This window comes from Accipiter gentilis, chromosome 27 (assembly GCF_929443795.1).
Source record: "Accipiter gentilis chromosome 27, bAccGen1.1, whole genome shotgun sequence".
NCBI classification, from domain to species: Eukaryota; Metazoa; Chordata; class Aves; order Accipitriformes; family Accipitridae; genus Astur; species Astur gentilis.
The window spans coordinates 5,739,567-5,764,742 of record NC_064906.1 but is presented as its reverse complement, the minus strand read 5'-3'; the positions used below and the strand labels follow the sequence as shown (position 1 = coordinate 5,764,742).

General features: G+C 36.7%; 1 long non-coding RNA gene across 1 annotated transcript; it reads left to right on the top strand.

Moving 5' to 3' along the window:
• The first annotated feature begins 9,978 nt into the window (after positions 1–9,978).
• On the top strand, positions 9,979–23,839 carry LOC126051336 (uncharacterized). The gene is made up of 3 exons (XR_007509802.1): positions 9,979–9,999; positions 13,061–13,169; positions 23,742–23,839. It is a non-coding gene; the product is annotated as an uncharacterized LOC126051336 (long non-coding RNA).
• The last annotated feature ends 1,337 nt before the right edge of the window (positions 23,840–25,176 follow it).

Below are 25,176 nucleotides of genomic sequence, written 5' to 3'. Positions count from 1 at the left end.
TACGTTTTGTATTCCTTTGGCAAAAGGTAATAGAAATACCTTAATCCATTCTTCCCTTATAAGTAGCATTGATTTCAAAGAGGAATCCACATGGATGTGAGGATCAGTCCTGGCAGCTCCCTTGGCATAGGAAGAACACCCAAGGGTTTGGCTGCCTAAGCTCAGGGCCTTTGCAAGAGGAAAGCCTAACACTGCAGAGAGGAGAGCAGGTTTTTCTGTTAAATATCATATTTTCACAAGAACTGAGTTTTGATAAAGCTGAAAATATTGAATTTGTAAAATATGGAAAAGCAGTAGAAAAAAATAGAAGGGACAACATCAAAGCACTTCTTAATTTCTAAATCTAGTAGTTTTGTTTTGGGGGTGGCCTTCTTTCCTCCTTAGCCACATTTCTTATTTAACAATTGAGACAAATTTAAAGAAAAAAAGTTAAAACAAAAGGATTAAACAACCCTGAACCTAAAATAAAATGCCTTGTGCTTCAAGTTGAATAAAAAGTTTCAGACAGCAGTAACAACTTGGAAGTCTCTCTACAGAGTTATTTCATCTGAAGAAAACAAACTGGGTTTCTGATCCTTGTATTTGGCCATAATCAGAGGAACCCTGCTCTGGCATTCTGTTACCTGAACCTGTTCTCCAGACATCTCATTTACCCATATGAGCAAATGACCTGATTTGATCAAGGCTTGTTCCAAAACCAAAAGGGAATTCCCATTCACATTGAGATTCGCACTGAAGACCCACTTCTTAAAAATCAATCGGGGCTCAGTCAGAAGATATTTGTGGTTGACTGATTTTTTGTCCTGGTTGACAATCTAGCTATATTAAATCCTTCTGTTTACCACTTCTCCCAGTAATCTGTGTCCTTCAACACTGTATGATATTATGTGAGTGTTAGAAGTTTATTTGTGTTAAAAATGCAGCTGACCCACAAAACAACCCTAATGCTTGGAAGTCTACTTAAAACCTGAGTTATAAATTATGTTCTGATGCTGTTCTCTTGCTCTGCCCGAAAACCTACTTAAAAAAAACAAAACCAAAACCTGTAGGATAGAGCTGTTTTGTAAAGTAAAAGAAAGACATAAAGCTCTCTAACATATTAAGTAGATTTTTAAAAGTTTAATTTTGTTTTGCAGATTCAATGAATTTAGGCTACCCTTAACATACGTACTAATTTGTCTTTCAATTACATTCTCTTTGTCTCTTATGTCAGTAATTAGGTACTATCTCTTGTAACTTTTACAGAGAAACATAGCAGTCTGTTATACTTAGGATTTCCTCTGAAAGTTAAAGGAAGACATCTTCAGATTTTATGAATAAATCAATTTCTGCCAATTTATCTTAATCTATTTCACCATAAATCAACAGAACTTAAGTGCTTAGAAATAAGATCTTGATGTAGGAAACTATGAGATAGATTAGTGTTCAATATTCTCTGTGTTGTATGTCACTTTTGCCATCTCTGAGGTGAAAAATGAGTAATCTCTGGTGTATAGTTATTTTTAACTAACTATTCAAACAGGCCTTTTAGCTAAATACCCAGTTGTACCCAATTTTTAATTAATTTATGCAGGTTTTATGATCTGGGTCACAACAGTGTCATTGAACACTCAGACTCCATTTGCAATCAATCTAGATTAAGTTGTTCATTGTAATAATTGACCTTTTATTCCTATACAGACCGTATGAGTCTCAAAGGATATGCACATTCTTATCATCTTACAACTGGGAAATATTTTAAAGGCAACGAACCTTTTTTTTTTTGTGTTCATTCTGATATCCCATTTTTGTGGTCCAGAATTTCAACAGGGATACTGGGTGAAGATAGTGGATATAACAGCTTACTGGCTGCATATCAACTCACAGAGAGTTAGAATTCCGGGGTGGATCATATACCACTTTGTCCTCTACAAGCTAACACGTATCAATCGCTACAGATCCCATACAAGATACATGTTTCTACAATTATTTCTGTAATTAACTTATAAAAATATTTAATCATTTTCTGTTCCTTAAACAACAAAATATTGCATATCTTACAATGATTTTCTTTAATACAGCAGTATATGTCCTTGTCTTCATGCCTTCATTTATTTCAGCGAGAAAACTTCTGGCTTTTCTGTTGTTGCCCTTTGATGCCAACTGCACAACAAGCTAGGAGAAAATTCAGGCATTTGGCACATGTATTTGAAGCTGAAATTTAGCCTAAACTGAGTCAATGTGAAGAATACAAACAAATATCCCGTAATACAGAGCAGGAACATAAACCTAGAATTTGTAAGTATGTAATATTGTAGGCATGATAAACTTCACAACTGTCAAAAATAAGACCTTTCTTTTGTGGAGAAAAAGAGACGGAAATGGAAAACAGTGCACTTGTGAAATTTGCCTATAATTTGATTTAACTGCAACTCAAAATTGCCATCAGCTTGCATGCAATAAAAAGCAAACCTAAAAATAAGTACACAGACAGAGGCATGGGTCTGAAAACTTCATGTGAGAAACAATAGGTTCAAGTTCACACTCCAAATCTGGCAGGTTCTTGACTATGTGCCTTTTTATTGCAGACCAGCACCCTTAATGCTGGGAGAGTCCCATCACTCTCCAACTTCACTTAAAATATTATAACCCTCCCTCCTTCTTCTAGAGGAAGCTCAGTAAAAGTGCCTATTTGATCTAGCACTGATTAACCCCTAGAAACTTCAGAACTTGTGGGAAGAAACATAATAGCCAGTATACAAAGTGGTAGAATTTTGTTGATCTATCAGAGGGTAAATGAAGGAAGCGGCACAGTAGGATAACTGGGCATTACCCTAATTAGAACACATGAAGGCAACAAATGTCAAACTGAAAATTGGACATATTCCTGTATACGCTGTATAAATGAGCCGTGAAATTCACCATCAAAGTCTATAGGTTAGATCGAAGCTTGGTGGGACACAAAGGGAGACTAGATTTTTAAAATGAAACACCATCATTTTACTTTGGCTAGAACAAAGCACTGATAAAGAATATGTTCCGCAATATGCCAGAGGGGAAGCAAAAAGTGTGATTATATGGAAATGCCACTGCTTAAGAATTGCTTTATGACATAGTTTTGGACCATGACGGGAGACAGCTACTATGTTTCTCATCGTTTACTTTTTATTCATAAAGATTTTCACACTTTCAATAGGAAGGGGACAATTATCAAATAACATTTGGAACCACACTGTGAAAGCAATGAGATTTCATACTCCCTCCCTCCCCTCCCCCCACCTCCACTAAGAATTTGCTCAGAGAAGTTTGCAATTTCAGGGGGACAATGCTGAACCTCTGTTATTTTAGTTGCTATCCAAATTAGGGAATAAGGCATTTTTCTTATTTAAATCGAAACAAGTATATGATAAACATCGCTGTATTCCTTGCCTATGAATCGAGGCTTTGGTTTTATGGCTATATCAGTTTATTGCCTGTGACCTGGTTCACTACCCTGACTGTAATATGACTCTGCTTGTTCTTTACCTTCATATCTACCCAAGAGTTTGAATTATATACTGTAGATTCATTGCTGGGGTAGCAATTAAATGGTGCCAAATGTTTTTGTCCAACAAACCTTTCTAATCTTATTATTCTAAAATATAACATCAATAACGTCCTAAGGGTTCTGTGTTTTTTCCAGCTGTCTCTAGCTTTACAAGTATCTAGGACTGTAAACTAGACTAATGCTCTCCTTACTTTCTAGTGCATAAGATACAGAATCTTTTATTCTGTTGCAGAGGATGGAGCCAGGCTGGAGAGCTGAACAGAAACACTGCAGCTGTTTTAATATGCTGTATATAGAGAAACAGAAAAGAAACATGTTTTTTACCTTCCTGACCTCTCTGCTCCTTCCTAAAAATCTGTAAGTGACAATTTTAGGTAGAAACAACTTCCCTGTCACTTAAAGGTTCTTCACACCACAATGCATCTTCATACCATTCTCAGTCAGAATGCTGACTTTAGAGACTGACCTATGACCTTCTGTCTGTATTTTTATGCTTTTGTGGAAGTCGGCCCGTTCTAACCTGAAACATATCTTAACGTTTACAAAGCTGTGTCCAGATTTATACAGAATGTGGTTTTCCGGAGTAATGTTTCCAATTGATTTTCTCCTAAATTCATAGAGTAGATGATAGAAGAATTTTCTGAAGTTTCTGAACAAGAATCCATACTAGATGAATACAGGAAAATTGTGGGCAGACATTAGCACTACCAAGAAAAGAAGCACCTTAAAGATATCTCCTTAAGGAAAAGAGAAATAGCTCTTTGATTACAAGAAAATCGACAGTAAAAATGATCCACTATCAGTAGGAAAGTTACTTCTAAATAAGGTAAGTGTTTGCTAAATAAGACAGTTGGTAAGTATACCTGAAGATTTCAGATACTGCTTTAAAAAGACAGGTGTTAAATTTTTCAAAGGAACATCCCATCAATGTTTCCGTAAACATGAGAACCATTGAAAGAACTTTTGTAATCGTTGCTATTTCCTGCTGCTCTTAAAAAAAATTGTCTTATCTATTGTTACTCAGCTTCTTTTGTTAAGAAATCTTAATGTGCAACACCATATAGAAATTACTATTTAAATATACTGTATAACAAACTTAGAAATAACTTCTATCATTCATGAATTTGCTACTTCCAATACTGAATGATATTTCATAGAGCTGACGGTGACTAGCCCAATTTTGTGTAATTACTATAAATTTGATACAAGAAGCAAATAGACATTTCAGGTGAAAACAAATTCCTTGCAATTCCCCACACATGCAGTAAATCTAAATTATGAAAGCCACCTGGGAAGACATATCAAAATATTTTCTACTTAGTGCAAAGACTGAAGATTTCAGGACTTAAATTTTACAACTTTCATATGCTAAATATGGCAGCAACTTTTTAACGGTAACAGCATTTGCCATCCCCAAGTGCTCTACGTTAGGTAACAATATGTCATGCAATCTTCTCGGATATATCTGTCGTGACCCTTGGTACTTCTGTCTGCATTGCACCTGCGAATTGACTTATTACAGCCTCACTGAGCCTAGCTGGCATGTAATCTGTGCCACTCCAGATCCACAAAATATCAGCTATTGAAGTTCCAAAAGTTTAGCAGCAGCTTCAAGAAGCAAGTCAGATGTTACGTCCTTTCCTTTGGTCCATCGCTTGCTCCCATACCGCCTTTGCACTGCTGACCAGTCATTAGCGTCACGATAAAAAAGTGTGTAAATGAAAATATCCATGCATTCTGTATGTGTCACTCCTAGTTCCAACCATGGCTCACCCATAGGCTCCAACACAGAGCACGCAGAGTCCTCTGGGCAAGGAACCTTTCGTCCGCCAGTGCCCGCTTGCGAGATCCCCGCCTGAGGGTGCGAATGGATGTGGAGAAGAGGAGGTGCTCTCTGCTGGCGATACCGGCCGCCTACGGCGCTGAAGTCAGGCAGGACTAAACTGTCCGACCCACTGAAAATTACATCCTGGTCGCTAGATTAGGGCAGAGATCCTGTCTTTGCCCATCTATTAACTTCTCACTAAGATAGAAAGAAAAATTACAGATTGTCAGCAGCTCTGCCTGTCTGTCTATCCATCTGTCTGTCTGTCTGTTTTTACCCTTGAGCAGCCTAGTGATGCAGATACCCTCAGTCAGGCAAAGAAGTTTTATCTAGCCTTGCAGCTTCCTCTGGCCTTGTAGCCAGGCTCATAAGTGAGTTTTTAATGAATTAATTAATACATTTCATAAATAAAAGAATATCTATTTCATACCATGATCAAAATCTATTCAATATTTCATGCCGCTCCTCTTTAATTTACTGTAGTCCAGCTTCTGCCAGTCTAATTCAAATTGAGAGTACTCAAAGGCTGACCCTATTTTTACTATATTTTGAATATAGTTGTAGCTAAAATTCAATCTGAAAGAGAATCGTAGCTTCCACAAACTCTATAGCTTATACTTTTGTAATATGCATTTGATTTTCTTCCTTTTCTTAAAGGAATACATACACAGACTGTGATCCTTCTAGTTTTCTTTTTTGCTTTTTCCTTTTTCTCCTAACAAGTTATACTATGAAAATAGAAAGGATGCATAGCTGTGCAGACTTAGGAACTTGATTTCTGTGTCTTTGAAAACTTCCCAAGTGATCACTGGTATTTGTGATGCAGCAGGGAAATTCACCACTGATTGCTGAACACCTTAACACCCTTACTGACATTAAATGTAATATATATGTCTACAGCTGCAAGTGTCTGTGCTATATTACTGGCCTGCACAGGTGACCATAAAACTCTTCTGAAAGCCTTCTTAAATTTCGTAGCATTCAGGTGTATAAACAAGATATTTATCATTAGAATTACTATGGGTTATTTATTGTTTTATTAGTAGGAAGTCAGAATGTTTTTGATAAAGTAAATATATGCATAGGAAGATCCACTGAACTGGTTTAAGCAGGAATAAGCAGAAAATAATCAAGAGTTAAGAAACATCACAGTCCAAACATGAGTGTACAGTCCTATGCAATTATGCAACGCCATACTTATAAAAGCAAAGAACATAGAATACATAATGTCAATTTATTTATGTAAGTACAAACGGCATATGTCATGACAGCTAAAACTCCACAGTTTAAAAAGACTGAAAATTCAATCCAGTTGATACCAATTTGTTAAAACAGTGTGTTAAACAGCAGTTGAAAAAAATGAACTTTCTTGATAAAATGCTTTTACCAAAACTACTGCAAAGGGATATGCTCATTAAAGAAAGAAAACATAAGCTAATATTAGTATGCATGAGGATAACTTGGAGGTGTATGACTGCTAACATGTGTATCAATCTTATGACTGCTAATATGTGTATTGATCTTAGCTGAAAGCCTTTTCATTATTTTCTGAAATTTCACTGATATAGAAGGTTTCAAAAGTCAAATATAAGTACTGTGTCTAACTACCGCATGCTGTCAAACTGAGAGAAAACATAATGTCCAAAGGTACTTTTGACAATTTTACACAGTTCAAACTGAAAATCAGTGCAACATACCTAAGAATTAAGCTACTTAAATGTACTTGACATTAGCATGCGTCTTAATAAAAGAAATCCCTTTCATGTATGTATCACAGGTAATGGGAACCAAAAGAGTACTCATGGTATGTTTGTAAATGGAAAATCTTGTTCTGTTCCAGTCAGTTATCAGCTGCTTTGTGCCCTAAAGCTTGATGGTTTATTCCTATTATCTTAATTTTTCTGCAGGAAAAAAATACCTGTCCGTGTATATTTATGTTAACCATTTTGGCTGACATTGCCCAAAGAGCCTAAGGGAGCTGAATTCAATCAGAGATGAGTGTCTAATGCTTTTAAATCCTTTTGCAAACCCTATTTTTAAATGTCTCATCCTTTTGCCGAATATAACTCTTGACCTACTGGTATCCTGTGGTAAGAATTTTTCATATGGTCCTTTCTTCATTGTCTTTCTCAAAATAGTATAACATGTATATGTATATATAGTGTACATATATATTCAATTCTAGTAGAAGAGAAAGGTGAAAAGATTTCCATGGCAAACAAAAAAAAAAAGAGGTTTGGTACCAAATATTTTGTATTTATATTTGAGTCTAATGGACAGCGTTTCCCTTATCGAGTCAAGAGAAGAAAAAACAAAGAAAAGGCTACGAAGGCAAAATGATACATGCTTTACACCTTCTTATTAAGTTTAGACATACAAAGTTGCTATGGCGACCTCTTTGCTTTTGCATTAGGTGTGATGGGTTTGAATGTAATAGAAAGTAGATGACAAAAGCCAAAGCGATTGTCAGGTATTCAGGTGATGGTGTGTCATTTGGAAAGAGTTACGGTATATAGTCCAGATACATTCTTCATTTCTCCTGACAAGAACTGCTGAAAGGAGCAACCCGTCCTTGGGCGGTCAGACTGGAACAGGGCACTGTTTGCCAGCCTTAGAGCTGAAATGACAGCGCGCCTTTTTAATATGAGTGTTAAAGAACACACATTTTATGAAAGGGGTTTCACGTGGGTGCGTATATCCATATACTGGCGAAAAGAATGCGTCTTACTTTAAAACCTGGGAGCACGCAAATTGGCATGCCAAATTAGCTTCTGTTGTGACCTTGTTCGTTCCTATTAGCTGGATATTAGACAAGAATCCCATGCCACCTTGACAAGGGCTTTTGTTTCTATTATGCTGTTATTGAATCCTATACAAGTGATGGATGAAAACAGTACATGTCTGTATAAGCAGGGGGAATCACCCTAATGAATTCTTTTCTGCATTGCAATACGCCATGGATGAAATTACTTACCCATTCCGTATTAACTGATGTGACCGCTTCATTTCAACTACTTTTCATAGCTGCCATCGCTCAGAAAGGTTGGTGTTTACGGCTCTCACAGGAGGAATATTTATCTGACAAACTGTGTTGAAGGTATGAAGCTTAATGGTAACAAAGCAGAGCCATAAGAATGTGCATATCAGTAGAACACAGCCCTGGGATCCTATTAAGATTCCAACTTTTCTTTACGTTTGAATTTATTTGTTTCTGTTTTATTTTTCCTTAGGTCAAATCATCTCACTGCAGCATCTTATTAACAATCACAGCCTATTAGATTTAGTTAGATAGTCTAACTGGACTCATTCTTATACTCCCAAAGATTTTCTGGTCACTGTAATGCCATTTTAATACTGATGCTTATTTTGTCATATATTATGTGTCTTAAACTATAAACAAGCTTGGGTTTTTTTTTTTTTTGTTTTGTGAATTTTTTTTTCTTTAAAATCATATTTGTTTACAAGCAATTTATTCTGCAAACACATTTTCTTTCCTGTGATCTAAGTCTATCTTTCCCTGTGTGTTTGCAGTCTGTTTTTCAATATGCTGTCCCTGTTAGCACATTTCCCTCTCTGTTGACAATTAACTCAGTTGTCAACAAAGTGAAATAGTCCTTTTGATGTAAATTATTTACAAATCTCAGTTAAACCCCCCCAAATCACTCATGGCTTGTAAACATTGTATGTGGTTTACAAGAAGACAATTATTTGAAAAATATTCTACAAAAGTTCATTTTTAAAAATGGAACACAAATGGATTTTATATAGAAGGCAGCAAAGATTCGAGGAATGATTTTGTATTTAAAGAACAGTTGGAAATAATAAGAAAAAAATAACAGTATGCCCTGAATTAGATATGCATATAGCCATTTAATGATAATTTAGGTCTCGCCAGAGTCTTGTGAAACATTGCTGAGCTAGGCTGTCTCAAGGCAATGCTGGGCACCCCAGCCAAAAGAAGAAGAGGAAGTCATTAGTTAAATGCACAGCTGATATAAGATGGCACAGCTCCATTGACTTTGATGAGACTTCACCCTTCGCGTTGACTGAACTTGTAGTGTACTTGTGAAGAGTTAGTCATTCTCTGGATAAGAAGGAATGCAATATCCAGTTCTCCTGTATGGTCACCATGTCCTTATCAGGAAAAAAAGTTTGACAGACAATACAAAACGGGAATGGAGTCAAGAGATCCTTACAGATAAAGTTTTAAAATCATGCCAAGGGCTATAAATTTTGGTGTAGGTTTTTTAGAAGATCCTAAAAATATCCTATTACTAGGAACTTTGTTCTCTCTGTGATCAACAAGATGCTAAAAAAACCCCTATTCAAACATTTATGAATTCTGTAGAATCTCTGTTCTTGACAGACATACCATAAGAACATTGTGGACATTAACATTGCGCAGGCACACCTGTCATGGAGCTAGTCATAGTTTCTGCTAGTGCAGAAACACTGCACTTTTCATCTCCTATCAATGAGAAAAAGAATCCTTGACATCAGGGTGTGAGTGTTATTTGCCCCTCCATTGTTCATTATGCACTATTTTATTTTTATTACTTTTTATTTAGTGCAACAAGAGAAATAAATGCATTCCATTAACTTGTTATTTTACACTTTTTTCCTGGAAGAAAAGGTGTGCTGCTTCTAGGTCAGTACTTAATTTTTATGTTCTGAACTTGAATTGATCCCTGTCTACTTTATACCCACGAGTCCTAGTGCTGTGAAAAAGTGTGTGGTAACTGTCGTGCATGTTTGAACAGTAGGAGAGTTCCTTTAGTGCATTCTTTTGGAAATTATTTGTACATAAGCATCTCACCATTTTACTGGATACAGCCTACCTTGAAATCCCTTTTCTTTCAGAAATTACCTATTGAAAATCACACGCAAAAACTTTTAATATCTGACTGTCTGCTGTTAATTTGTACCTGGTAGCCTGCTGAGTTGGAAATGCTTCCACAGAATGGTCAAGATCGCAGAATTATTCATCTAACCATGCCATGACATGTAAATAAGGCAGCCCAGTAGAAGGAATTCTAGTGCTGATTCATCAGAAATCTTGAGGTTACTAGTTAGACCTAAATTTTAGAGCCTATACCCATTCAGCTGAAGGAGTTTAGTGGTATCACAAATAAGTATAAAATTGTAATGGAGATATAAACGCCCTTAGCTGAACTTTCTGTGTGAGAAAGAAAAAGCCAATAACTCTGTCAGTACTAGATAAACTGCTCCAGAAGGTGAAGATACAGTTCTGATTTGGAGAGAAAATGCAATTATGAGGAGATTCAGTAAAGATTTTCATACCTGCTGTTACGGTGGTGCTCTTACAAGAATTTGCTGCTGGCTGCCAAGTACAGAAATCACTGAAGATTTAGACTCTGTCCTGTCCTGCAGGCTACTGTGGAGTCATGGAAAGGAAATGGAAATGCTCTAATTGCTGGAAAAATGTGCCGCTGGAATAAAAAGAGGCTTCTTAGAACTTGAGAACAAAATAGCAATTTCGTTTGAATGCAGTGATAGCAAGAACGATGGTATGCAAATACATTGTGGAAAAATTAGGTAATTTTCATAAGAATTTGAACACCTCGTAACTCAACCATTTTGGAAACATGTTCATTTCTATCCTTCTTCAACTTTGCACCCTCAACTTCTTAAAGGTTAAGTTAATCTGTTTACTAAGCCATGTATTTTGTGAAAGTTATGTCATGTTCTACACGAGCCACACACTGTAAAATTATATTGCAACAGTGAAAATGCCAAAAATCAAATACTTATTTCATTACAGATGAGCACCACTAAAATACTACAATTCACATACATATTGTCTTAAAGTATTAGAGCAGTCATGGTGAAGCCCTTCAGTATTCGCACAAAGCCCTTCCTAGTTAGTAAGGTTTGGAGAGCTATTATAACACAATAATAACTTATTACTAGGATAATTTGCTGTCCTACCTCTGACTCCTCCCTTCTCCTCCTACTAGAAACAGACAGACAGAGTAACATCCTCAAACCCAGCGTACAGCACAGAATCAAAAATTGACAAACCTTAAATTTGGGGGCTCAAAAGTAAAAAAAACAACCAAGAGAGACCCACATTTTTCATTTAGTTGAGAAGGAGTTTTGCTTTTATATTGCTGAGATCTGAAACATTTGGTCATTATTCTTTAATTACAATGTAAATTCATGTTTCTAGATTTTTAATGTGTATATTGAATTATATTAGAATTAAACCAGAGTTTTAAAAGGTGAAATTTGAGTTCCTGATTGGAAGACCATATTTGCTCATAATTTAGCTTTAACTAGAAATAAATATTGGCATTTGCTTAAAGGCAGATTTGTCCATTTTAAGTTTATTGATTTCAGCTTGGTAAGCATAGGTTTCGTTATGACCTAAAAGAAGCAGCAGAGGACAATACCAGAGTATAGCAGGATACGAGACACATCAGCGTATCCAGATATTTCAGTACAGAATGCTTTTAATTTAAAACAAAAAGAGTACTAACATAACTGCTTAAATATACAGTATAAATATTAAATATTACAAATAAATAATTACAATTAAACAACAACAAAACCAGAAACAAAACAAACAAAAAACATAACCCATGAATGTTCTCTAAGCTTTCTCTTTTCCTTTCCACCAACCATCAGGAAAGTTCACTCAGTTTTCAAAGTTCATATTCACTGTTTTATTGATTGCTGTTTCAATTATCTTTTTTTTCTTTTTTCTTTTTTTAATTGAATGAAATTAAATCTATTGGCTTCTGCAATTAACTTTTATAAACAATCATATATGAGTTGTTATTTGTTATTTCACAATAATTATGAAATCAATACAATGAAATGATGGCAGAATTAGCTATAGTACTTTTGTAATACTGTAACAAGAAATTAGGAGTTTAGACAGGAAAACATTTTCCCCATCTCCTTTATTTTAGTCTTTGGTAAAAACTGCTGTGTCCAAAGAACTCTCATGCAAAGCAACCCGTAGCTGCTCAGCATTTAAGCTACTCACAGAGTATGTGAGAAGTTTCTATTACAATAAGGGACATAGTTGTGTTAACTTCTTACTAAATCAGTATGTGGAGTTCAAATCAGAAAAAAACCCCAGTCTTTACTTCTATCATCATGGAAAGTTATTGTTTCCCAAGTTTAAGAACTAGCAATGTGGCAACAAAACAGTATTAGTGAAGTATTTGACTGAAAACTCTGTTAAACCGATGTCATTCATCAAGTCTAGGTTAAAACCAAAACACAGATACAGAGAAACTCTTTTTCCATGAGCCACAACGTATTTTTGCAAGACATAGCAAAAGAAGATGTGTTAAGACACCTTCGTCTTTCTTCACAGCACCTAATATGTATGCTAATTCACAAGCAGCCAGACCATGCCTGGTCAATTCTCACCACAAGGAAACTCATAGTGAGATTAGGATTCATTTTAGTTGACTAAAGGCTGAAGTGGGACATTGCATGAGCACATACATTTGGTTTTAATATGCCTGTGCAGTGCAAGTGTAGAATCAATATTTACTGAAGCTGACAGTCTAGTGCATGTGTTGACAATTTGACTTAAACTGTTTGTGTCGTGAAAACTGAAATCCTTGAGCAGTAGTGTTTTGAATACCTCCCACCCCCCCCCCCCCCAAAAAAAAAAAAAAAAAAATAAAATCAATGCAGGGCCACCTTCTCTCTTCTTATACTGTTCACAGGAGGAGGCAGGCAGCGATTCAAGGAATGACCCATTTTTCAACCACTGACCTTTTTAAGGAAATGAGTGGGGATACAGGTGCAGAAATGGAGAAGAGCGCAGACTCTGAGGTAAGAGGCTAATTGAAAAGTAAACTTTTTCCTTTGAAAGTCTGTACTTCTCTGTACCTGATCTCCCTTGACTGCACAAACTTCTTTTTTCCTATATACCTTTGCAGCAATACAGAAGAAACACAGCAATCTAAGGAAGACATAGCAATGGGGATTTCCACTTATTTTTCTGATTCCACTCTCCCGAGTTCTGGACCAGGCTTATGTTGCGAAACACGCACGCATTTCACTCAGCCACGTCCACTCCCTTAGCCCTGAGCAAATGATTTTGGGATGGAGCTTCCAGCAAACGGAGAGCCCTTCTCAAAAGTCAGCACTTCCCTGTTCACATGTCTCAGGGCTTTTGTATCTTTTGTTCTTTCCCTTGAATCCTATGGGACAAGAGCAAAGGTTCCAGTTACAACAAAGAGAAACAAGCAACAGTTACCCGAATTTGTCTAAAAAGATAGGCTGTTCCTATTGTGTCGGGGAGTAACTCCCCTCCGTGAAAATTTGAGAGAAAAATACCAAGTTGTTTTGGGGGAATGAGGGAAAGCTGTACATTCATTTTAGATGTTAAACTTGTCTGAACATATTACTGTTCTGTTAAAGAAATTTAAGTATAGAAAAAAGTCATCCATGTGACTGAATTGCAACCATTATCTTCTAAATTTTTTCTATGTTTTATATTCATATGAATTAATTATTTTTAACATCATATGCAAGCTAATTCCAGTACCAAATCATTAGGGAAATTTGATGTTAATGCATACGTGTTAATAGACATATTTCATCAATTACTTGGTGAGTGTTTTATTACACATATAAGCTTGAAAACAAAATGTTCTACAGGACCAAGCTGTTCTGAACTAACACTATAAAAAGTGATGCAAATGTAAATCTGTCTGCTTTTGGCTAGCAATACTTTTCTCTACTTTTTCTTCTATTTTGTTCTACTTTTTTATAAACTAAGAAATCAAATTTCAGCTGAGAAGTGCTTCATCAAGCATGAGTTATGCTGAATTTCTTTTCAGCAATATAAGGTAATATAGAGCCAATATATTGTAGAGCAAAAAGACATAACTTTTCAGCAGAACTACTGTGCAGCAGAAAACCAGAAATTTGTCTTAGTACTTTTTGGTTTCCAGCTACTTTTTCTATTTCTCAACTACTTTTGAAAATGCTCAATAAAGTAGATACCGTATAGGAATAGGGCATACAAAGTGAGTCCATGTTCTTTCATTTTGTCACCTTATCTGTTCATTCCAGGAGTAGTATTCTCAGTATAGTCAGGAGCATTTTATGCAACACTTCCCAAAATTAACCATTACAAGTATGCAAGCTTTTTATAGATTGCTAGGTGGATAGCCGCCACCATTTCCATAAGCCGGCTGTGTGCAATTTCAAAGCAAATTTTATAGCCAAAGCAGAACTGATACACTGCTACTGTTAATATCATACCTGCTGCCATCAAAATTGCCTACACTATGACTACTATAAACTTGACACATTAGTGAGATTAAATTATGTTTCTATCAACAGTACTGATAGGAATTTGGGAGAATGTTGCATTTTTGTAATGCAATATGCTATGACATTAGTATGACCCCTATAGAGCTTTGAGAAGTCTAGTTACCACAGTGGCCAACTGTCAGAATGTTATTTGGAAAAAAAAGTATTAAAAAAGAAGAAAAGAAAGTTAAATAACAGAGGTGAACCACATACAACAGAGTACTATATATATTTTGTAGACATCAAAAAGTGATTTCTTAAACTGATTATCAAGTTTCTCTCAATATTCCTGATATTTCAGGCTCATGAAGAGAAAAATATGTACAACTTCAATTTTTATACTGTATTCATCAGTGTAGGATTTTGCTTCAATCACGTCAGGGCCCAGACCTTACAGTAAAGACAAATGCTTGTACAATTTTTATTTCTGAATTGCTGTTTCTTCTCATTCTTTCCTCCTTTCTCTTCTGAGATAACATACCGTCTGTCACTCTGAGATTCACTTGCTTTTCCTAACTAACAACACCACCTCATTCATATAGATTTAATTTTTTTTTGTTGTTCATCTGCATGGGGTTTTCGTTCTGTGTTTACAAGTTGCTGTGATTTAACCTGGGTAGGCAGCTCAGCCCCACGCAGCTGCTCGCTCGCTCCTCCCCGGTGGGATGGGGGAGAGAATCCGAAGGGTAAAAGTGAGAAAAACTGTGGGTTGAGATGAAGACAGTTTAACAGGTAAAGCAAAAGCCATGTGCACAAGCAAAGCAAAATGAGGGATTCCTTCCCCACTTCCCATGGGCAGGCAGGTGTTCAGCCATCTCCAGGACAGCAGGGCTCCATCACGCCTAACGGGGACTTGGGAAGACAAACGCCATCGCTCCAAATGTCCCCCCTCTTCTTCTTCTTCCCCCTGCTCTATACGCTGAGCATGACGTCATACGGTCTGGGATACCCCTTGGGTCAGTCGGGGTCAGCTGTCCCGGCTGCGTCCCCTCCCAGCTCCTTGTGCCCCCCCCAGCCTCCTCGCTGGTGGGGTGGGCTGAGAAGCAGAACAGCCCTTGGCTCTGGGTAAGCCCTGCTCAGCAACAGCGAACACATCCCTGTGTTAGCAGCACTGCTCTCAGCACAAATCCGAAACACAGCCCCGTACCAGCTACTAGGAAGAAAATGAACTCTATCATCTCAGCCAAAAGCATCAGGCAAGTGCAGTCATGTTTAAAATGAAGTGTAAAAGAATACAGTGCGTTCTCATTTTACTGTCAGTTTAATAGCAGATATCAAAGTAAATGTGGTACTCATGTATGGGCAAACATAGGAGATGACCCTAGGTTAAGTATCTATCAATTTAGTACATGTTGGCCCACCTCCTTGGCATCTAATAAAATCTCAAAGATCTTTAGAATTTCCTGTGTTAAGCATACTGTATTGCATTTTTTTCACCCAGAAACTAGAATAGTCTCACTTTCAGCCAATGCTAACCTGCTTCCAAGACCCAAGAGAAAGGATTTTTTAAAGCTTTTTTTCCTAATTTTGGCACTAGATGGCAGTAAAAGCGCAACTCTGAACATTTCCAGGCAAAGTCCATAAACTTCAGGCGAACTCCGGGGCAGGAGAAAGGCTATCACTGTAAGACAGCTTGCCTTCAAAGGTTAGCCAGAAGCAGGATATGGAATATCGTGCAGAATCGCTACATAACATAACATAACATAACATAAAAAAAAATAATAAATCCAATAGCTAAACAAAAATATCATTAAAGAGGGCAGAGTAATGGGAAGCTTTAAGTAATTTGAAATACCAGGAGAAACTGACTTAATATGGTTTGCTTAAATCTGCCAAAACAGCAGATCAGTGATCTGCAAAAGTAAGATATAAAGGCAAGTGTCCTACCAGTGTGCCAAAAACATGATTCATCTCCACGAAAAGCTCTAAGAAAGGAGCGGGAGAAAAGCAATCTGTACCAGATTTTTTTTATTCATTACCACATGGAATTGTATTAAATCTCTGAAATTAATGCTCTGAAGAGTTGTATTCCATTACTTTTAAAGTGATTGGGTCCATACACTCAGTAAGAATACACTATTAAAAAGAGGAACAAGTTTTCTACCTTCCTTTTTTTTTTTTTGAGACTGGAAAATTATATCCCTTCCAGCAGAATGTATAAAGCTGTCTTCTGGGGGTTCAGCCTGACAGTACCCACTTGCAGGCTCCGGTTTCTTGCTGCAGTGCTGTAATAGTTCAATCTTCGTAATAGACTGCTTTGTAAGCACCTAAATCTGTAATAGACAGGGAGAAAAAAAAAAAGTGGAATTATATAGAGAAGTTTCTATTTAAGATCTTCCTATGGGGACACTTCCTAACTATTGGAAAAATGCCAAAGAAATCACTGGCAGTGGCATCCAATTCAAGTAAGCTTAAACTAAAGCTTTAATGGCTCTCATCTTGTTGCACGAAGAATCAACAGAGTGAATTGGATTTAAAACCACAAACTAAAACTGATTCAGGCTCTTATAGCAGTTTTATAATCATTATTTTTAGTGACCTAAAAGTGACTGGTGCTATGCTGGGATACTTATTACAGAAAAAGGAAGCACATTTTCCACCTTCGATCCTATTCAAGATATACAAAATATTTTAGAAGACATTCCAAAGCCTTTGCAGATCCATCTATCTCAGAGGCAGAAGGTATGAAGCACTTTTTGAGATCCTGCTGACTGTAAAAACAAACCTCTAAGTAAAAATCTGAAAGCTCAAAATTAAATCCTGGTAGGAGAGTTTGCATTTATTTTTTTGTTCTGTATGATATCTTATTGTCTTAGAAACTTCTCTCAAAGAAAGTGCCACTTTTTATTACTTCAGTTGAAATTTTCTTTCTTTGAAGATAATGTCAAACTTTTTTTAGGATATATTCACATACTGTAACACTATATGGCTCTGGGTTTGATGGAAGCAAACATGCATAAGATAAATTTTTGAAGTTTCTAAGTATTGAAATATTTAGGGTCTAAACACAAGTAAATGCACTGAATGTTTATGTTATGTCTTCTGGGAAAAAAGCTCCTTGTTCTACCAAACGTTAGAAAAGAGAAGCTGTGCTATCAGAATGCTTTTAGACACCTTTTCCATCTTTTCTTATACATCATTCCTTTATGATACCAAAAATATTGCCCCAGGAAAGTACTTGTATTTTATACTCAACCCTCCACGCATATGGTTTCTTTAAGGCAATACCTTAAGTAGTCAAAGAGTACACCAACTTTCTTTGTTGCCTATCACCAAATTGATGTATGACCTTTGGATCCTACCGGATACACTCTCACCCTGGTCACAAAAAAACCCCAATATTGGTGAAAATACCTCCTTCCATCATCTTCTAGGCAGGGGAATGGAACTGTTCATTTCTGAGAGCAGAACATAAGTGACTCATCCATCACCACCAGACCACTTCTATGTATTCTGTGTGGCGAAAGCTAAGCAGATGTATGTCTGATAGAATCTTCTGGACAAGAAAGGCTTTAGCAAAAAGTTTATTCTGAGTCTAGAAATTCTTCCCTCCATTTTATTTTAATGTTTGTGGTGGTGTTGGGGTAGTTTCCCACACATAATGCTGTAAAATCAAGTTATTCTCACCAAGCAAGGGGTTCTCATTTACAGTCTTCAGTTGCTACATAAAAGTCTTCCAGAGAGTCTAATCCAAGAGATTTATGAATAAATGTGCACCTTGAAGTGAACTGATCAAAAAACAGGAAATAATCTCTATGTTTTGGAGTATATGATCCAGCAAGGTTAGTTAGGAAACTTAATTCTGTCTTAGTATTATTTCATGTTGGACACGTGCCAATAGATTGATCAGGCAGGAAAGGTAAAAATGAGGCTCTCGACTTGATTAATCTTAGTCTTCTTTCTGCAGGACTCCGTTTTGCCAAAGAAATCGGATTTAATTATCCTCCAAAACCTTTTGCAAGCCTTCACTTCTCCCAGGCTGAGTCATTTCTACAGTTTCCATGAGCTGTCACCCTTACTGGGTGCTACACATCTGTCTAGGCAAACTCATGTCACTTTTGGAAAAAATATTTCCTGAAAATTCAGGGGCTTAAACTGCAGCCATGTATCCTAAACATCAGTGTTTCTTTAGGCGGTGAGTGCATGAGCATTTTGTAGCATTAAGACCTCATTGTAGGCAATAATGACATTAGTATTTACTTATTATTGTATCTCCTCCCCTATGTATAAAATCAAATTATTATTGTCACATTCTGTAAATATACACTATTTTCAAAAGAAACTCAGCATTTAAAACTGCTGTTTGGCTTGTTAGTTTCCCTTTTACATCTAAAGTAATTATTAAAAATGAAAAAAGAAAAAAAAAAAGTTTTAATTTATCATTTGTGAAATGGAATTTTGCCCTTGCAGTAGAGTTTGTTTGCAGAGGAATACCTGTACTTTTCTTGGTTTCTTCTCCAGGACCGAGTGAAATAATAAGTATAAATGCCGAGTTTCCACTATTAGAGCACCAGTAGTAACTTCTGATTACTAAACTCGAGCTTCAAACACCTCTCAAACCAGCCTTGTCTTTCTCTTCCTCTGTCTTCTGGTTATTGGCAATATTTCTTCTAAACCAGGATATCCTCCCTCCAGAGCCTTACATTATGGGTGTGCTGCAATCTTTGACTGTATGTGCTGGAGCATAAGCATAAAGAAATCTGTAATTAGACAGGGGCACCCTTGCCCTGTCTGTGCAGGAGAAACTGGAGGATTTTCATGGCACACTCCCTATGGTGAGATACAATTGCTGTCACAGGAGATCACTCTCCATTAAATGTAGTTTACAAAAGCAAAATAAACACAGGCGACCCAAATGACTGCCATTCTTGTGTGCTCAATAAATTACTGGCTTTACTGACTGGATTAACGTAAGCCTTCAGGTACAGGGGAGGAAAAAAAAATTTAAAAAAAAAAAAGTCATTGAATCTCCCTGAAAATCTTGCATTGCAGGCATTTTACATTTGAGCCCAGGATGCTCTCCAAAAATCTTACTAGTCTGATTGTTAACGTCTCTGGAGAGAGAACCGTTTACTTGTTTTAGTGGAAGAGTAGTCCTATTCTTCTGCTAGTAAAACTTTTGTAAACATAGGATTTCATGGTAGAAAAGCATTCTTGATCTCCAGAGAATTCTGAGTATCACCAGCAGCTTTTGCTTTTTTTTCTCCATTGAGGTACCTTCACCTAAGCCTCTGAAAAGCCTGTGTTAACAGTTAACCCCTACCTGTAGATAACTATGAATATGAGCATTCAGTATTTTGGCTAAAGAAAGTGATTTTCTTGATTTTGGGGTGGTTTTCTTTTGGTTGTTTATTTTTGTTGTTGTTGTTTGTTAGGTTTTTTCCAAGCTATACTGTGGCAGAAAATTGTTCGGTTGATATGTCTTTGGAATTAGGGTTTTCTTATTTCAAAAAATAGCACTTATATAAAGCAGAGCAGAATGAACAGCTGGTATAATGTTTATCTGAACCTCTATATTCTTCCAGAAAACTGTTATCTATTATATTTGAAACAAATAAAATATGATTTAGCTGATAAAATTTGAGCACTATGAAAATGAAAACATTTTGAATAAAGCATCTTCCACAACACAGGTTTTCACATGTATTGCAGATCTACTTTGACAGATCTATGATCTGCCATTATATGCTAAAGCTTTATTTGAAGGTTTTCTAGGGTAAGATATTTTGCAGGCTACAGCAGACCAAATGATGGATATCAAATACCTCTGCATATGTTATGTCTAGAGCACTCAGACAGCAATCCATCAAGAATATAGTAAAAAAATAAGGAGGGAATACAGTCAGTGTGCTCAGATATTTTGAACTTCAGCCTACTTTTCGTGTGAGTATAAGCCAAATTTTTTTTTTACATTTTGAAAAGTTGAGGTGTAGTCATCAGTACCAATTTTGAAATGCCTCCAGACTGACTGACGTGCCAAAGCCCAAATGGTCTTTAAGAACATGTAAATATATAGAAATTGCTATAATGAGTCAAGCCTCTGTCTATTTATTTCTTTTCAATAGTCAGGATTGAATACATCAGAAAAAGACACTAAAATCTCCATTGAAAAATCTGCCTACAGGGAAAATTTCTTCTGAATTCTTATTAGATAGTGCCTAGCTTATATCTGAATTCATGAAGATTTATAGCCCTCACATTTTAATCCAAACTAATGTAACTTGACTCCTACTTAACTCTTGGCCTCGCTCATGCCTTGGGGCAGTAAGTTCAATGGGTTTATTATGCAGTAGGTAAAACTTTTTTCCTTTTATTATTTTTAGGTTTGTTAAATAGAAAATGAAAATGTTGCCATGAATCTCCACCTCCCCTACTCTGAGACTTCCTCAGATTTATACTAATCTGGTCACTAGCTAGTTGTACCATAACAATATTTTGTGGTCCAAAGCTATAAATTTCAGAAATTTCACAAATTTCACACCTCTCTGTAATGAATAATGAAATACTATTTTCCTATTATCTTCCTTCATTAAATTTAAGGGGCTTCAAGACTGAAAAAATGACAGGTGGCAGCCACTGTAAAGAGAGGTGTGATACCATCTTTTCTCTGTAGTGTTCCAAACTCAAAGCTAAAACTGGGAATACTCCCAGCTACCCTGGTTCAGAACTTGAGAGACTAAAAGGGACAAGTGATTGTCTCTGTAATTAAGACCATGCCCGAGCTCAACTGCAGGCTTACTAGTAAGCCTGTCTTTAAGGCTAACTTAAAGACCAGAAGTCTGACATCAAAAGCATTATGCTTCCTAAACCAGCTAAGAAAAACTGGGCACATTGTTCTTAACTGAGTATCTACTGACAGTTCGAAATGCTGTCATATACACGTCCAGATATATAACTTCTCTCTAATAATTCCAAATATTTTACAGCTCCTTTAAATTTCTGTATAAGAAATTTAGAAAACTTAAGCATTGACAAAAGAAGAGGTGGTTGTACTTCAACAGCTGGACACTCCACTACTTAGCCTTGCATGAATAATGTGTATGTTTGTATTGTTCTGGCTCCAGTTGTTAGACAAGGTTCACAAGTATTTCTTTGGAAGAAAGATGGGAGCATGTCTTTTTGCAACTGATTTAATCAAAAAGACAAGCAACGTACTCCTTTCACGTATACAAAGAAGAAAAACAGTAGATAACTTCCCCAGTTAAGTTGAGTGCTCAGTTCTACTTCTCATCACCTTTCCTGGATGTCGTCACTGTCTTTGGCTCCATGACAAGTACATCACTTTTGAACTCTCCGAGTTCTCTGTGCTCCGATATTTCAAAGAAGACAATGGCCAGTCAAACACTGCTGCTGAACACTTACTCTGCCTACTGCATGTCTAGGACCAAAGCCACTCTTGCATCAGTAGCTACTAAGGCAATATGTAAATAATTTTATTTTTTTTAAATGCTGAGAATTCAGGATATGCTTATGTCACAGCCAAACAAAAGAACAATATGTTGTTTCTGAGCATATTCTTCTGCCATATTTTCTCTAATTGTTGTCTTCTCCCTAAAAACTCCCTGAGTGTTTCGTACAACGTATAGCAAAAGGGGTTGTTAGTGACTGCAGTAAGACAAACAAAGAACATGATGAATACACAAATCAGTGCAAGATAAAAAATTAGGTCCTAGCTTCTAAAGCTCCACTGCTCAGTATATCATGAGATGTAGGGTAAAGCAACAATTTAAATATGGCTTTTATGGTTTAACTATGAGCACTAGTGACCCCAACAGAACATGAATAAAGGAAGAGTAGCTTCTTTCAGTAATCCAAATACATGTTTTATATCCTTCCAAACCAGACTTTTAGTTTCAATTTTTCTTTGTTTTTCTGTTTACTTTTACACATCTTCAGTAGCTTGGGTTTGCATACACACACATACATGGGCATATAGTTAACAAAGCAAGAGAGCACAAGGTAGGGTGATTGTTCAATACACTTTTTTTCTGCCTTTTACCAGAACCTGTGGCAGGTGATGCTAAAACTTGCAATACTTCCTTCCCTGTCTCTGAGGGGTATTGAGCAGATTAATTAGTTCATGTCTGTACAGCACTTTGAAAGCACTCAGTGCTATATAATTAGTCCTATATATTACTAGGATAGCCTTGAATATCTTCAGTGACTCTGCTTCACCAATTTCCCTTGGCAAATTATGTCACTCTCTAATTGACCTTGGTCTTTGAAGTATTTTCTTAATGTCTAATTTAATTTTCACATTTCCTGGATTTTATTCTCAACACAATGGTTAGCTGAAAAATTTCACCTGTTTGAAAGATATTTTTCAAGCGAGAAATACCCACAGAACAACTGATTAACCTTAGCCAGTAGGAACTTAAATAGCAATTTTAAAAAGTTACTATTATAGCAAGTATCAAAATCACCTTAAATATAGATTTTAAAGAGTAGACATAAGAGATACTCTGAATAATTTATTAAAAATCTAACACTCTTATGAAATTCAAGGTCTACCACACTTTTACCAAACTGCCTGCACGTTACGGAAGGTTAGCTTCACTTCCATACCTCGACATGCTTCCTCAGCATTTTTTTTTTTCCTTCCCCAATGTACTTATTAATCCTCTTACTGTGCAGGTACTTAATCACCCACACCTACTTGTTTGATAATTTGAGGCATTCTTTTTGGTGGAAATGTCTTTATGATCCTTACATATATTGCATGTTCATATGCAAATAGAAACGTAAATATTTATACAGTCAAATCAGTTTGCAGTCATTTAGTATTAGATTAAAGAAATGTGACAATTTATTGGCTGAAAATTTGACTGGCAGTGACATGGGTAATCTCAAAAAGGCAGAAGAGTTGGAGAAGCAGCCCCAGACTGGCATGCAAGACAGAGAGGAGGGAAAGACACGGCTGCCCCCTTTATTTCTCATCTTGTCCTTGGTGCAAAGGTGTGTACCAGTGCCCTCCCCTCACATCTGCGAATGCAAGAAGCGGCCGAAAGAGTAATCACTGCTCTCTGGTCTGTTATCAGGACAAGACATCCGACCTGGGAAGTTATCTTCTTCCATTTCCAGGGAGAAGGACTTCTGGAGCCATCGGGGACAGGCTGGAAAACGGGCTTGGAGGTCTTCTGATGGACCTGCAGCTGTCACCTGAGTCTTTCCTGCTACTTGCTGACTGCCGGCCTGAATGAAAATCCTCCGCGTGAGCTTTCTCTGCCTGTGAAGCCTGATGCTTTCGACAACCCTCTACTCTCTCCTCCAGCTTTTTCCCTAACATTATTTCCTGTCAATCTTTCCTGTCAATCTTCCCTGTGTTTCTTCAGCTAACCGCTTCCCATCAAAATCTCCCTGAGAAATAAAGACAAAATGAGTAAACAGAGGCAGTAAGATTTTTTTTTTCCCCCTATGTGATTACTGTACTTTCTTTTCTTCTTACTTCTCTTTGCTTTTAGAAGCACTTTATAGTTCTTGTCCTCATAGATTTCTTATTTCTCAGTGTTTGTAATCATGCATACTACAAGAAGGGAGGAATTTCATCACTAGCCTCAGGCAAATTATAAATGGTACTGCTAAAGAACTGCGGTATAGGACAATCCTCAGCCGTATAGGAACATGCAGACAGAGAAATGTGATCTAACTACAATTATGAGGTACAAGTCAATGCTTTTATCCAGGGAAGGCACCACAATCTTCCTGGAATTTCTGCACATCCTTCTTCATTTTAATAAAGCTCTAGAAAAGATAGCAGAAAATAGTACAACCATCCTAACCCTTTGTCCAGTCCTTGAAATGACCCTCACCAATAAAGGAATATATTTTCAGTTTCAGTTCAGTTAAAGATTTCCACTGCAACTGCAAATAATATATTGTGTCTCTCATAGCACAGGCGATCTGTGTTTCCCAGTAACTTGGCTTCACACAAGTTACTGAGGTTGTGGACAGAGAAAAGATCTAGACCCTTCAAATAGAGCAGCTGTTCAAATGTACTACCTTATTTCTCAGCTTGAGTGCTGCTGAGATAGAAAGAGCCAGTGAAGCTATAACAGATAAGTTCATGTGTAATGGAATTTGATGGGGCTTTTCAAAAGATAATGAAACTAAAACTGTTACAAATTCACACTCTGAATGGGAAAAATATAAGTACAATAATAGAATTTTTTTTTGACGTTTTCCTGAATTGCTTGATGTGTGAACTAGTACTCATAAACACAAGCAGCTGATTTTGCTAAGTTACAACCCCCTAATCTGAGAGGTTTTGCTGGTTTTTTTCACTTCCCTTTTTTTCCCTGGTGCTTTTATTAAGCTGAAGTTTTGAATTGTGGTCGCCAGAGAACTGCATTGTTTGCAGGGAGGTCGGCTCTTAGCCTGACATCTCCCAGGTACTCCTTCCCTCCTCTACCTCTCGGTGTTCATCTCGCACTGTAGCACTCTGACACCGATTCTTTACTCTCTTCTTGCTTCAGATATCTGAGGTCACTTGGCAAGTCATGCTGAGCATTGTATTGTC